Raw genomic sequence first — 15493 nt, forward strand, 5'->3', positions numbered from 1 at the left:
CAGGTGAGGATGAAGGCTCTCACATCCCAGGGTGATCTTGATGACCTTGATACCCTGAAAAGAACAATGTCTCAAAATAAAATGTCAAGTCTAGATAAAATGTAACATATCAGGTGTCAAGTGATATCCTCAGCCCCTCCTCCAGTCTTACAGGAACCATCAGGATGTCCCGGTTGAATTTTTTTTTTTTTTTTACTCAATTTACCTTTAAAGAAATGCAACTTTTTTTTCTTTTTCACTCCTGGGTCATGTTCATATCCCTTCCTATCCACCGGAACTTTTTTTTTTAACTGCAATGGACAAATCTGAAAAGCTCTCCCTTCCCACTGGAGGCTTTGTTTAAGAATAAGGAGTGAGGGCCCTGCTGAGACCTCCTTCTGTCTCTGTCTTCTTTCCTCTCGCGCAAGCAGCACAGAAAGAGAGAAAGGAAAGTTACACATTAGGAAAGACCTCAAATGCCGAACAGTGAACAGACACACCGAAATCTAAACCAGGGTCAGTGACGTTCTTTCCAAGTTGGGTCCTCGATGGAGGCGAAGTCGGAGGGCGCTGCTTTATGGAAATTTGCTGTGGTCCCTGGGGAGCTGTGGATGTGCTACTGGGTACCACCCCTCCCCGTCAGCCCCTACCTCCTCCCCACAAAAGATTCTTAAAGTAATATAATAAGGCCATAATGGTTTATTTTCCAGTAGTAAGTGAAAACACCTTAAATTCATTAGAGTATTTGTAGGGAAGGGCTTCACAAGTGGTGCTAGTGATAAAGAACCCACCTGTCTATGCAGGAGACAGAAGAGAAGCAGGTTCAATCCCTGTGTTGGGAAGATTCTCTGGAGGAGGAAATGGCAGCCCACTCCAGTATTTTTGCTTGGAGAATTCCATGGACAGAGGAGACTGGCGGCCTACAGTCCACGGGGTCGCAAAGAGTCGGACATGAGTGAAGCAACTTAGCACATTTAGGGCAAAGGGAGATTAGTCTTGGTGGTGGCGGGGCAGGAAGGGTGGCCGGTACACTAATTGCATTTCTTGATTATATTCTCCAGGCCCTAAACGCTGGCAGCTCCCTGCAGAAACATCACAGAGGTCTCAAAAGCGGCTTTGAGGCTTTTCAGAGGCTCCTTGACGATCCTTTGGAGCCCAGGTACCACGGTCACTGAGTTTTGTCCCGGCACCACAGGAACCGGGCCACTGGGAGCCTTTCTTCTACAGAAGGGGAAGGTGGGGCTGGCGGGCGGCAGGGGCCAGGCAGGGGCAGCAGGCGGCCGGGCAGCCACGGGAGCCTCTGGTCGGCGCTGGGCGAGCTGGGTCTGAAGCGCAGAGAGGGCTGCTTGCAAATGAGCTCAGCCCCGCGTGGTGCCTTCACCCGGCAGCCGCTGGCTGCCAGGGACGTTTTGAAGTCAGACAAATATATCTCCCACCGGCCTGGAACGGAGGAGGAAGAGGTGCAGAGACGGAGATGACGAGCACAGAGCCGAAAGCTGCTCCTGCTGGGTTTGGCAAAAGGGAGGGTGGGCAGGGGGAGGGAAGAGCCCACCCCAGGCTTCACAGATGCCGGCAGGGAGCATGACCTGCCTGCTCTCTACGAGGGACCTTGGAGTTAGCTGGTGGGAGGATACTGCTGCCAGGGCCAAAGCCAGAGAGGGCGTCACAGACCCGTCCTCTGCTGCTGAACCAGAGGCGGCCACCTTGCTGAGGCTCTGGAGGAACGCACCCTCCTCCTGCAGCCCTGCCACCATGCTGTCCCCGGCCCCAACCCCTCCCTCTTCCTCAGGTACTGACTATCATGTGGCACCATGACCAGCTTTGAAGGCTGAGCTGCTGGGGAAGAAATGTGGTTTGCCTTATAATTACGAGGAAAGCATCTCATCCAGGTTCAGGAGATGGGGGTCTAGTCTAGTTCCCTGTACTTTAGGCAAGTTTCTCCCCATCTCTGAACCTCAGTCACCCAGCTGTCAAGTGAGGGGATGGACCGGGTGACCCTCAGGTTCTCTTGCCCCTTTCATCTTGCCCTGGCGACGCGATCAGAAATCGGACGTTGGGCTGATGTGTGTGACTCCGTGTGGCTCCTCCCATGCCTCGAGTTGGAGCTGAGTAGTGGTGTTAGTCCCTCAGTCGTGTCTGACTCTCACCCCCTGGACTATAGCCCATCACGCTTCTCTGTCCAAGGGATTCTCCAGGCAAGAATACTAGAGTGGGTAGACATTCCCTTTTCCAGGGGATCTTCCCGACCCAGGGATCTAACCTGGATCTCCTGCATGGCAGGCAGATTCTTCACCGTCTGAGGTGTTGAAGTCAGTTGAAATGCTTAGAGGGGCTCAGCGCTCATGGGAGAGGAGACAGGAAGTAGTCCCCTAGGCACCGAAGGCTCTGGAGACAGAGCTGGATCTGTATTTCCTGTGGCTGTTCAAACAAAGGACCACAAATATATTGGCTGAAAGCAATAACAATGTATTATCTTAGAGTTCTGGAGGGTTGGAAGTTGAGAATGGGTCTCATTGGGCTAAAATCAAGGTGTTGGCAGGGCCGTGCTCCTTCTAGAGGCTCTGAGGGAGAACCTATCTGCCGTTTCCTTGCCCTTCCAGCTTCTAGCTACCGCATTTGTTGGCTTGGAGCAGGTTCTGCCACTTTGGAATCCAGCAGGTAACACTTCCTAGTCTGTCCCTGACCCTGAGGATCCCTCTTGAGCCTCCCTCTTCCACTTGAAAGAACCCTTGAGATAGCATTGGGCCGACCAACATAATCCAGGATAATGTCCTTATTTTAAGGTGTGCTGATTAGCAATCTGAGTTCTGTTTACCATCTTAATGGTAAACACACCTATATTCCCACCTAGGACGTGGACATCTTTGAGAAGCCATCATTTTCCTTCCATGAAATCCACACTCCAGCTCTTAAAAAAAAAAAAAAAAAAAAGCTGTCCAGGCCTGTGGCCTCATCTCTGGCCACTGACCTCATAAGTAGGACGAGGCCTCCCATAACTCCTCCTTTGTCCCTCATGGAGCCCTGCACAATTTATTATAACTACTTGTTCAATAGCTTCCTTCTTAGAGTATGACTTCCATGAGCTGGAAACAGCAGCTGCTTTGTTCAGTCTTTTACTGTAAGCATATAGTGTATTAGTCAGCATTTTATGTGTCAACAAACACCCTCTAAACCTTATATGCAGAGTACATCATGAGGAATGCTGGGCTGGAAGAAGCACAAGCTGGAATCAAGATTGCCGGGAGAAATATCAATAACCTCAGATATGCAGATGATACCACCCTTATGGCAGAAAGTGAAGAGGAGCTAAAAAGCCTCTTGATGAAAGTGAAAGAGGAGAGTGAAAAAGTTGGCTTAAAGCTCAACATTCAGAAAACGAAGAGCATGGCATCTGGTCCCATCACTTCATGGGAAATTTATGGGGAAACAGTGGAAACAGTATCAGACTTTATTTTTTGGGCTCCAAAATCACTGCAGATGGTGACTGCAGCCATGAAATTAAAAGACTCCTTGGAAGAAAAGTTACGACCAACCTAGAAAGCATATTCAAAAGTAGAGACATTACTTTGCCAACAAAGGTTCGTCTAGTCAAGGCTATGGTTTTTCCTGTGGTCATGTATGGATGTGAGAGTTGGACTGTGAAGAAGGCTGAGCGCCGAAGAATTGATGCTTTTGAACTGTGGTGTTGGAGAAGACTCTTGAGAGTCCCTTGGACTGCAAGGAGATCCAACCAGTCCATTCTAAAGGCAATCAGTCCTGGGTGTTCTTTGGAAGGAGTGATGCTGAAGCTGAAACTCCAATACTTTGGCCACCTCATGCGAAGAGTTGACTCATTGGAAAAGACTCTGATGCTGGGAGGGATTGGGGGCAGGAGGAGAAGGGGACGACAGAGGATGAAATGGCTGGATGGCATCACTGACTGGATAGATGTGAGTCTCAGTGAACTCCGGGAGTTGGTGATGGACAGGGAGGCCTGGCATGCTGCAATTCATGGGGTCGCAGAGTCGGACATGACTGAGCAACTGAACTGAACTGAACTGAAACCTCAGTGAGTTGCAATATTTTATTCAATGCTGCAGATTGAATTCAGATCTGTCCCATGTGTTTTCACATTCAAAAACCCAGAGAACAGAAAAAAAAAAAAAAAGGCAGATAATTGACAGCAGTAACACATTTAACTCCACTTAGGACCTGACAAAAATATTACCTGCCAAATAGATGAATAGTTGAGCCTCATCCATAAAAGAGGGAAGAATTGGGAATGACTGAGACAATGCTGTAAATGACCATTTCTTTTCAATTTTTTAACAAGTTTTCCAGGAGGTCTTATCATGTCTTTCTTCAGGTAAAACAACGTCTTGCTAGAATAAGAATTAAATCTGGTTCTCTCCGGCCCTGATGTCTGTGCTAGTCATCTGGTCTATTTTTCCTTGAAGAGTTACTTGGAGGATAAGGCATGGTAAAATGTCTTAAAGGAATGAAGTGTGGTTGACATGAATATGTACTGTGGAAACAATAAGAAGCTGATTTATTAAGCCTTGCGAGTCCTGTTTTATAAACATAAGCCATGCTCATAGAAAGAGCTCACATCCAGGTTTCTCATCCGTTCAGATCCTCTGCGTCTCTCTAGGCCAAGGCTTGACACATAACTGGTGGAAATTGCATTTGCTTTTCACCGTCTACTAGGATATAGGAGACAATGATTCAGTAATCCGGTTGTCTGGTGCCAATTTCATTTGAAATAATTGCTAATAAAATCGAAAAGAAAACTTCAGCAAATCTGAAAACAGATTATGGCAGAACTCAGTGGCACAACGGGCTGATATTAAATATTGTTTCAGTGCTTGTGATCAGACTTCATATTGCATGGAGATGAACACTGGGTCTCGGGGTTTGGATTAAAGCCAGGCAGAGTCAACCGTTCTGACATTCATGGCACTTAAATCCTGACTTGGGAGTTGATGCCTAAAGCATCTTACCTGTCTGCACCTTAAGTTCACAATGATTAAAGATTTGCATTCAAGAAGAACAGCACCCGAAAGTAGAGTAATTCTACTGAATATTCCACGTACAGCCTCACGTTGTCACTCATAAATGGCACATTAGGAAGTAAATATCAGTTCCTTCATATAGCAGAGGAAGGATTTGATTCTTGTTCAAGTGCACACTTGGGGCTTCCCTGGTAGCTCAGCTGATTAAGAATCTGCCTGCAAGGCAGGAGACCCCAGTTCGATTCCTGGGTTGGGAAGATCCACTGGAGAAGGGATAGGCTACCCACTCCAGTAGTCTTGGGCTTCTTTGGTGGCTCAGCTGGTAAAGAATCCACCTGCAGTGCGGGAGACCTGGATTTGATCCATGGGTTGGGAAGATCCCCTGGGGAAGGGAACAGCTACCCACTCTAGTATTCTAGTCTGGAGAATTCCATGGAATGTAGAGTCCATGGGGTGGCCAAGAGTTGGACACAACTGAGCCACTTTCACTTTCAAATTAACACAGAAGTTTAGGGACAGAGCAAGGATTTGAACCTAGAAGGTGTGTCCCAGGGAGTTGATCACTCCAGTGGACCACCCCGCCTCTTAAACTGTCCTAAATAGTGGTCACCATATCATATAATTGAGGGTCAACATCACCCTTGGATAATCCTATTTAGCTTGCTACTCTGATTAGTTTAATTATATTACTGCCACAGTCCACTTCATAAACGCTGCACAGAAAAAGCTGGATGTAATTAAAATAACCAACTATTGATGCGCATCTGCAAAGCTGAGCACAAATTGAATTTTTAAGCAACATATCGTGTTTTATATGCAAAAACATCTCCATTAATTTGTTTGTTCAACAAACATTTATTAGTGCCTTGTTGCTGGCAGGCACGTTACAGGCCCTGGGAACAGAGAGAGCAGTGTAACTCAGCATCTGTTTGGAGAAGCAGAGACTCTGCGGGGGGGAGCTGGACCAGGGAAACCGGCATCAACAGGCGCTCCCCATCCTCCCCTGCCCACCCTGGGCCGTCCTCTCAGCGGGCTCCTTCCCTGCTCTCTGGTCTAGCCAGTCAGTCTGCACTGTCATCTCCGGACAGTGCTCTGTTCTCATCTGTCCTGTGAGGGCCCACTGGCTCTTTGCATGAGGACTTGTTCTCACTCCGTGTAACCCAAATGTCAGTCACGGTCCCCTGCCCCCAAAGACCAGGTGCAAGAGTGTCAGCCACTTTCAGACACTTCCTGGCCCACGGGAATCCACACGCACCTGCATGATTCCCGCTGAGCCCAAGACATTCCCTTCTTTCAGCTTCTGTCTCCTACTTTTTGTGCTGTCCTTATGTACCCTGTGCTGACCCCAGCGTGAAAGCAAGCTCGGGCCCCGTTTCTGCACAACACACATCCACACACGTACTCTACCTATGATAAACTTGTATGAGCTCGGTCAACTTTTCTGAGCATTTGGAAGCTTCAGGAAGGACTTGTATCACACATCGAACAGTTTCCTGCAGACCCGTGTCAGTGAGCAGATAGGTCCCTTCTTTTCTACCCTTAGCCTCATGTTATTTTTTTCTATCCTTAGTCTCATGTTTGTTTGTTTGTTTTTAATCTTCTCTTCGTCTCATGTTCAGCCTCAGTCAGTCCAGAAACGTCTCCCAAACAGTGGCCCCTTGGCCACCTGCCAGGCTTCCCTGGTGGCTCAGCCAGTAAAGAATCCGCCTGCAATGCAGGAAACCTGGGTTCAATCCCTGTGTTGGGAAGACTCCCTGGAGATGGGAACGGCAAACCCATTCCAGTGCTGTTAACTGGAGAATCCCATGGACAGAAGAGCCTGGCGGGCTATAGCCCATGGGGTCAGAGAAGAGTTGGACATGACTGAGCGGCTAACACTTTCACTGGCCACTCGCCTTGCCTGGGAGTGTCCCTGGGGTCGTCTGCCCACAGGGGACAGACTAGGAAAGAGGCCCTGGAGGCCCTGAAAGCAGATGGGTTAGAGGTTGCTTGGGATGGGAATTCTGGAATCTGGTACATCCAGAACACTGTAGAAGGGAGTGTGGAGGATCCCAGTGAAATGTCTCCTTGGTCCCCTGGAAAGTGTGTGGCTGGAGGAGGCTACAGCGGGTCTTCCCAGGGCACAAGAGCCAGGTTGCCTTGGTCTCAGGCAGTTCTGTTACTATCACTGTCTCCATTTTTTATGATAAGAAAACCGAGGTACAGGAAGGTTCAGTAACTTGCCTAAGATCCAGAGCTAGAAGATGTGCCTATGTGGATGCCAGGAGCAGAAGGGCGTGAAGAGCAGAGGGTGGGGGGGGGGGGTAGACGTGGGGAAGAAACAGAGGGCCAGGTCAGGCAGGCACTTGTAGACCTTGTCAGGATTACAGCCTTGATTCTCAGTGAGGTGGGAGCCACAGGAAGTGCACACAACCCACTGTCCACTGGCAAGAGCTCCCCCTGGCTTCAGAGTTCAGAATACACTCTAGGGAGCAAGGGTGAAACCCGGGAGAGTGGAGAGCCACAGTAACTCGCTGAGAGTCTGGAGAAAGGTCATGAGAAGTGGTCCATTCTGGATTTATTTGGAAGGTAAAGGCAACAGGATTTTTTGGTGGATTGGGTGTGGAGCATCCAAGAAAAAAATTTCAGTACAACAGAAAAAGAGGACAAATGGTTGAAATGAAATGGGAACAAACGTAGGAAGCGAAGCTATGGAGGGCAAGTCTCCTACACCCCTTAATAAATACAATTTCTATTTACACGAGGACTGTTTTGGAATTAGAATTGGACTCTGCTTTTTGGTAATGGTTTAAAGTAAGTCATTTGACCTCTTGACCCTCAGTTTCCTCATCTATACAATGGGAATAATAATAACGACCTTGCAAGTTTGTTTTCTGGATCAGCAATAGTCTAGCAAAGTCCCTTGCACAGTACCTGACACATAGGAGATGCTTTGTTTACATCAGTGAAATAAGTGCTTGAATGAGTGAAATACCTGCACACTGAAAATTAAGCAGGGAAGCCCAGAATTATGGACATTTTGTGTTCACTCATTAATTTTTTAGTATGCATTTTAAAACATTGGGGACTCATTCCTCATTCATCCAATAACCCAATCAAAGCTGCACCACTCTGATGGAGGTTGTAAGAAAGTGGAAAAGTAGCTGGTGAGCTTCTTGCCCTGTCTGTCTTTGTGACAAACCAGAAAGACAAGGCAGCTATTCCTGTTTCTCATCCGGTCTTTCAGACAGAGAAGGCAGTTTGTTGGAGTAAATTGTTTAAACCCTTCTTCCTATTTGCATCCAGGGGAGTTTGCAGCTGGCCCAGTTTGTTACCAAGTAATGAGATGGATTAAATGATCCAGTCAAACATAATGATTACTTCCTTGATGGCTAGAGCCCTGTCTTAGTTTTTTTTTTTTTTTTTTTCCTCCTATCCCTCATAGCAGCACACCTGTGTAGGTAGAGCAGGTGCTTAACAAATATGCTGGAGGAATTCTGTTCATTCAGCAGACACGTTGGAAAATAGTGGAGAGTTGTAATAGTCAAGTTACGACTCGAGGCTCTACCCTCCAAGTGGTGGAGGTGAAAAGGCCCTCGCTGACTGTGAACATGCATTGGAAACCTCGTATGTGCCAGAGCCTACAAGACACCTGATTGTGATCTTATCTTACATTCTCCTAGCCATCCAGTGATGCCTTATCATCCCTATTTTAAGGGAGTTAGATGATTTGACCAAAGTTCTACCATTGCTATGAATGGGTCAGGACTTGAAAACAAGTCTGTCCAACACTTTTCATCACACCCTGAAAAGAAAAGCTTTGTTCTCACTTGAATAAATAATTTCTCATAAGCCAGCTGAGCACAGTAGGACAAGATTCGAATTCTGTAATTCGCAGCCGGCCAGTCTCGGCTGAATTCAGCTCAGTAGCTTCACTATTCGAGCAACTAGAGGTGTCAGATGCTGTCCCATGCACTGTGCAGAGGCGAGGAAGACCCCCCTCTGGGGCTGTCTTATGATCTAGGCAAGCGGGTGCCCTGGACTCCTCCTGAGGCGACAGGTGCTATGCTGGCTCCAGGTGGGCAAGGTCTGGGCGAGGGCACTAGGGTGGATTCAGTTTCCATTTCAACCAGAAGCGGTGAAAGGTTTTGATATTTGGGCAGAATGGAGATAAGGGTGGAAAGATGAAGGGTTAGGAGATAGAGAGGAAGAAAGGGAGGAAGGAAGGACAATGTGAGTTACCTCTACCGGGAAAGTCCTGTTCAGTATAAAACAAAGCCTTATGAATGAAACCACCGTGGTGAAATCTCAGAGGACAGTGGGGGAACATGGTATCTGGGGATCTGAGACACATTCCACAGATCACTAAAATGTTCTGATGAGAACTTGGCCTATTTTAAGAATTTCATTGCAATCGAGTACTAAAGAAAAAAAAAAAAGAGAGGTCAGATGCATTAAGGCAAAAAGCACTTTGTATCAGGAAAATAATGGTGTTGATATCCTTTCAACAGATCTTTAAATACAATTTGTCCCTTTGCTTAATTAATTGCAGATTGCAGAGAACTTATTTTGTGGCAAGATTTTGTTCTACAAACACTACTATCTAATGAAGTATAGATTATTTCAGACTATTTCAGAAAAATATTTTCTGCATATACATTCTGATTGCTGCTGCTGCTGCTAAGTCGCTTCAGTCGTGTCCGACTCTGTGCGACCCCAGAGACGGCAGCCCAACAGGCTCCCCCATCCCTGGGATTCTCCAGGCAAGAACACTGGAGTGGGTTGCCATTTCCTTCCCCAATGCATGAAAGTGAAAAGTGAAAGTGAAGTCACTCAGTCGTGTCCAACTCTTCGCGACCCCATGGACTGCAGGCACCAGGCTCCTCAGTCCATGGGATTTTCCAGGCAAGAGTACTGGAGTGGGGTGCCATCGCCTTCTCCAACATTCTGATTACTTATATATTAAAATAAGCAGGGGCTATCTGGTTATATCTTTCCTTTCCCCAGTTTCACCCTTGCGGAACTTCATTCAATTATTTTGTGTCTGTTAACACAAACTTATATTTAGAGTTAAGTTTAAAGAAAAGAGTTTTCAGATATTGTGAGAAAACATTTTTTAAAATGAGCAGGGGATAAAAATAATCCTCTGATGGAATGACTATGATTGTTTTTTGTCAATCGTTTATACTTGGGTCAGAAAAAGTAATCAAAAGGTATCTATTTGTGTGTGGATTGAATCAAATAAGATCACTGACTGCTAGAGGTAGAAAGATCTTAGAAATAACCAGGTCTTATTCCGTGTTTGTGAAAGGCATTTAGGCAAAGGAGGACTGTGACCAGTGGAGAAAGCTCAGGCTGTGGAAAGAGGAGACCTGAGTTTTCCCTCATCTCTGTCCCTGGGCTTCTACAGCAGTCCTGCCCTAGGTCTCTGTCTTCCCAAGTGAAAAACAAGGACAGGGGACAAAGTGGTCTTCCTCTAGCCTGTCACTTCCCTAACCACCTGATTTAAGTGGGTCACCTGACGTTCTTCACTCAGAGCTGCTGCTGCTGCTGCTAAGTCGCTTCAGTCGTGTCCGACTCTGTGCGACCCCATAGACAGAAGCCCACCAGGCTCCCCCGTCCCTGGGATTCTCCAGGCAAGAACACTGGAGTGGGTTGCCATTTCCTTCTCCAACGCACGAAAGTGAAAAGTGAAAGTGAAATCACTCAGTCGTGTCCGACTCTTAGCGACTCCATGGACGACAGCCCACCAGGCTCCTCCATCCATGGGATTTTCCAGGCAAGAGTAATGGAGTGGGGTGCCAGTGCCTTCTCCATCACTCAGAGCATCTCTCACCATTTGTAACTTCCATATTGATGTGTGAGCTTGTTTAATACACGTCTTCCCCAGGGGAGGAGCAGAGACTATAACTCAAGGATGCAGCTGACTCCCCAGTGCTCACAGCATGTGGTACCCAAGAATGTACTGAATGGATAAGTGAATGGAAGATTGAAACACATTCTGACCATCATGCAAGTAGAGACTATAACCTGAATTTCTGGAGTAACAAGCTTTTTTATATTTTTTTAATCTCACATAGATTTCAATTTTATTAAATACATGTGGATTTTTTTTACATAATAAGTTTTCTAGACCTGATATGTAAAAAACTATTAAGTAATTTAATACTCTTTTTCACACTCTTAGCTGCTAAAACACAGAAACTTGATGCTTCTTATAAGCACAGAGAAAAAAGATGTACCCTGTATTTGAAGCCCTCCCCACCTCTACCTCCTTAAAAAATTTCCAGATAATACCTAGAGAATTTTTTTTTCTAAATGCTGCAACTGGTTAAACCATAAGCAGTATCTTTTCCGTTTGTATTTGAAATTGCCACGTCTCAGAACAAATCAACCCAGTATAAGTCTGTTGGATATGAAATGAACACAGATGGCTAACACAGTACATATTAACATGTATTCTTTAGCATTTTTTAACTGATTGCCTGGGAAGACTTGCCACAAACTCAGGGCTACAACAAAAATGTGTCGTTTGTCCATTTATCCATTTCACATGGACTGAGCAGGGAAACAGGACCCTGGTGGGAGACAGATGAGGGTTTGGAGGAGGCTTCCGGGCCACGAGAAAGCCCCTCACTCTGGGGGTCCCGTGGAGGGACACGTCCTCCTGGAAGGGCATGCTATCAGGAGGACTCCTCCAGGGTAGGAGTGAGGATCCAGAGGAGGGAGGGCTGGGAAACAGGACAAGTGATCCATTAGAGTGTAGAACAAGGGCAGGAGGATGTGGCTGTCCCAAGCCTGGAGCACAAACACGAAACTAATCTGTCATGAGCTCACAATCCAAGAGGCCAGTAACAATAGACCATTTCATCATAAAAAGATGAACACTGACGGGGGGAGGTCGGGGTCTGGGATGGGCTCTGAAGTGTGATGGGAAGGCATGGCTATATGTAGGTTGAGGCTCACATCAACAGTTCTGTGGACCACAGAAGGCTTACTACTGTGGACCTCACAGGATAAGATGTGAACATGAAGAGCGATACCTCTCAGGAGGAAAAAGCATCAGCCTTTCGTTCAAGGCCTCCAGCAGCTTAGAAGCTAAATGATCTTTGGCTTCAATTTCATTATCTGTGAAACAGGATTGATAACAGCCTTTGGTAGTTACTCCACAAAAAACTGGGCTTCCCAGGTGGCCCAGTGATAAAGAATCTGCCTGCCAATGCAGGAGATGCAAGAGACGTGGGTTCAATCCCTGGGTTGGGAAGATCCCCTGGAGGAGGGCATGGCAACCCACTCCAGTGTTCTTGCCTGGAGAATCCCATGGACAGAGGAGCCTGGCAGGCTACAGTCCACGGGGTCACACAGAGTCAGATACGACTGAAGCAACTTAGCACACGTGCCGACAGAGTGAGTGTTCCTACCCCTGCGTTTGCCACTGTGATGACTCTGGACTTGCTCTGTGGTGAAGAGGATGGACCCAGGGTTGCAGTTAGATTGGCTTGGCTTTGAAGCCTGAGTGCCTGCTTGTGTGAATGATCCCAAGGTAGCAGTTGTTCGTTTTGGGAAGATGCTTAGCACCGGGGAGTGGAGGCAACCTAGCGTTTATTAAATGGCCTGTTATGCATAAGCTCTTGGCTTGGTGACTGACACGAGTTCTTATTTAAAATCTACCACACTGGGGACTTCCCTGGTGGTTCAGTGGCTGAGACTGTACACGCCCAATGCAGGGGGGCCGGGTTCAATCCCTGGTCAGGGAACTAGATTCCACATGCCGCAACTAAAGATTCCGTATGCCACAGCTAACACCCAGTTCAGTTCAATTTAGTCGCTCGGTCATGTCCGACTCTTTGTGACCCTATGGACTGCAGCATGCCAGGATTGACCATCCTACACCAACTCTCAGAGCTTGCTCAAACTCATCCATCAAGTCAGTGATGCCATCCAACTGTCTCATCCTCTGTTGTCCCCTTCTCCTCCTGCCTTCCATCTTTCCCAGCATCAGGGTCTTTCCCAATGAGTCAGTTCTTTGCGTCAGGTGGTCAAAGTATTGGAGCTTCTGTACAGCCAATTAAATAAATAAATACCCAGTACAGCCAAAATAAAACACCCAGTACAGCCAAATAAATAAATATTTTTTAAAAAATCTACCATGCTGACATTATCTTCTTCATCACTATGACTTCTCTTTATCACTGACATTGTAATTTCCATTTTGCAGATGAGAAGACTGAGCCTCAGGGAAATAGTCAGGGTCTCCTGAGGACACACAGCTGGAGAGTCGCAGGGAAGGCACTCGAACTAGACCCGGGCGTCTAGGAGGCCCATGCTGGTCCTGCCTCGGCTGATTCTCCAGGCTGACTCCTTCACATCCTGACAGTTACCTCTTCAGAGGGGCCTTCCCCAGCCATTCCTCCTGCATAAGTCCCTGGCATTCTTTGTCACTGCTCCAGCCCTTCTCCCTTCAGAGAACTGATCACAATCTGCAATTCTACGTTCCGCTCTTCACAAAATAATATGAAGCCATCACTTATTGAAGAAATATTATTCTGATATGATTTCAAGCACTTCTCCTGTATTATCTCATTACCTCTCATATCGGTCTCATGAAGTCAGCACTTAGCCATCGACGTACTCTATTTTACTTCTTTCCATAACAGGGTTATAAAAGGTGACATTAATATTTTCATTGTACAGATAATAGAATTGGCACACAGGGAGGCTGAGTAACTTACTCAAGGTCATAGAGCTGATAAGGAGCACGTATGTCTCCTCCACTAGACTCTACGCTTTGTGAGGGCAGGGACTCTGTTCCAAAAGCTGAAGCAGTAACTAACACATAATATGCACTCACCAAACACTGAATCAATACAGAGATGAATGCTAAGGGAAAAAAGAACATAGCTGAGCTATTAAGTGTGCTCAGAAATAGCTGCTTTACCTCTGACCACACTATTGAGTCTGGGCACTGACTTCAGTGCTCTAGTCTGGGGATTAGTATGTGAGTGAATATGTGTGTGCGTGTGTGTCCATTGCATGTGCAAGTGTGTGCATGTCCGTGCCTATGTGTGTATGCAAGTGTGTGTGTATTCCGGTGCATGTGTGGTAGGCGGATGGATCAAGGTGTGGAAGGTTGAATCTGCGCTCTGAAAGAGGAACGGGGACTTGACCCTACATTACCTCAGCTGCCCCCAGTGGAGAGAAGCCAGCCCCAGAAATGTCACTGGGATCCAGGTGCAAAGAGAAGGAAAGGGCATGGCAGCCAATGGGTTCATAGTCAAAGTGAGAGCAATGTTAAACTTTGATGCTACAAGCAAAATGGAGCCACTGTAGGTTATGGTGCACCCATTCCATTCATTCCAGGTTTGAGTCTCCAAACTTTAAGTCTGTTCAGCTAGAGTGGGAAAAGACTGGCAAAGCAGGCTGAATAAAGGATCTGGTCCTTCATCTAAACCAAGAGCAAAGGAGACCACTGGTAGGTTTTCCGCAAAGAAGAGATGACTAGACTTGCATTCTTAGGGATCAGTCTGGGTGCAGCACAGTCAACAGGCAAGAGGGAGGCCAGAAGCTAGGAGAAGACTAGAGAGGGGAGGGGAGGGAACTCTGGGTTTACTTAGGAGGGAAAATCCACAGGAATTGCTGGCAGTCACTGTGGGGGCTGGAGGAGAGGGTGGTGGCCTCCAGGTTTCTGGAATAATGGAGCAGCCACTCGATGAGATGGAGAACACAGATAGAGAACAGATCTGGGAGGCTGGGGGAGGAGGAATAAAGTTAAAGCCTTCTCTCAGAGGAAGACAAAAGTGGCAGATGCAACAACAATCCTTTAATCAGACTCGCTTGTTGTAAGGGCTCTTAGGCTAATCTGAGGGGCCTCTTATAAGAACAAACTTAACATCTTGGAGAAACTATTCATTGGCTACAACGACTGCTCCCCACGCAGCCTCAGATTCCCAGCTAATTGTAAAGACCTATTTAGGAGCAACTTCACCAGCACTGAGCATCTGCTTGGACTTTATTTCAAGTAAATCGTCCTCATGTCATTAAAGCTTAATAGCTTCTTCAGTGTTATTTCTTTGGAGGATAATGTTCCATTCCTCCCCATATTTCAGGAAATCCAGAAGATATATCATCAGTGAAAGAAGCAAATAATGTGTTTTTTTTCCTTTTTCCACTTTATACAGTCTGTTTGATTATGCACTTATGATAACAGTTACCATTTACTGAGCCCCTACTGTGTGCCAGGCATTTTGTGTGCATAATATTAATCAATTCAAATATTTCTGTAAAGTAGGTATTTACAGTTGAGGAAACTGAGGCTTAGAAAAGATGTTAGTGGTCTTGACTCTGAAATTCAGAATAAAAGACCCTTTAATGATAAAAAGAAAGAAAAGAGACAAAAAAAATTAAGTCATTTGCTAAAGGTTATCACACATCAGGGAGCTGAAAAGTTGGATTCCAAGAGCTGTGTTCTCACTACCGTGCCTCTGAGGTATCAGCCTTTCTTTCATCCAAAGCAATAACAGCAGAACCAGAGCCTTCTTCAGATT

The 15493-nt window shown here is 46.5% G+C and overlaps 1 long non-coding RNA gene across 1 annotated transcript; it reads left to right on the plus strand.

Annotated features, from left to right (window-relative positions):
- The first annotated feature begins 621 nt into the window (after positions 1–621).
- LOC123329404 lies at positions 622–13597 on the plus strand. Its single transcript, XR_006544793.2, has 2 exons — positions 622–1138; positions 13168–13597. It is a non-coding gene; the product is annotated as an uncharacterized LOC123329404 (long non-coding RNA).
- The last annotated feature ends 1896 nt before the right edge of the window (positions 13598–15493 follow it).

Source organism: Bubalus bubalis, chromosome 15, assembly GCF_019923935.1.
Source record: "Bubalus bubalis isolate 160015118507 breed Murrah chromosome 15, NDDB_SH_1, whole genome shotgun sequence".
NCBI lineage: Eukaryota > Metazoa > Chordata > Mammalia > Artiodactyla > Bovidae > Bubalus > Bubalus bubalis.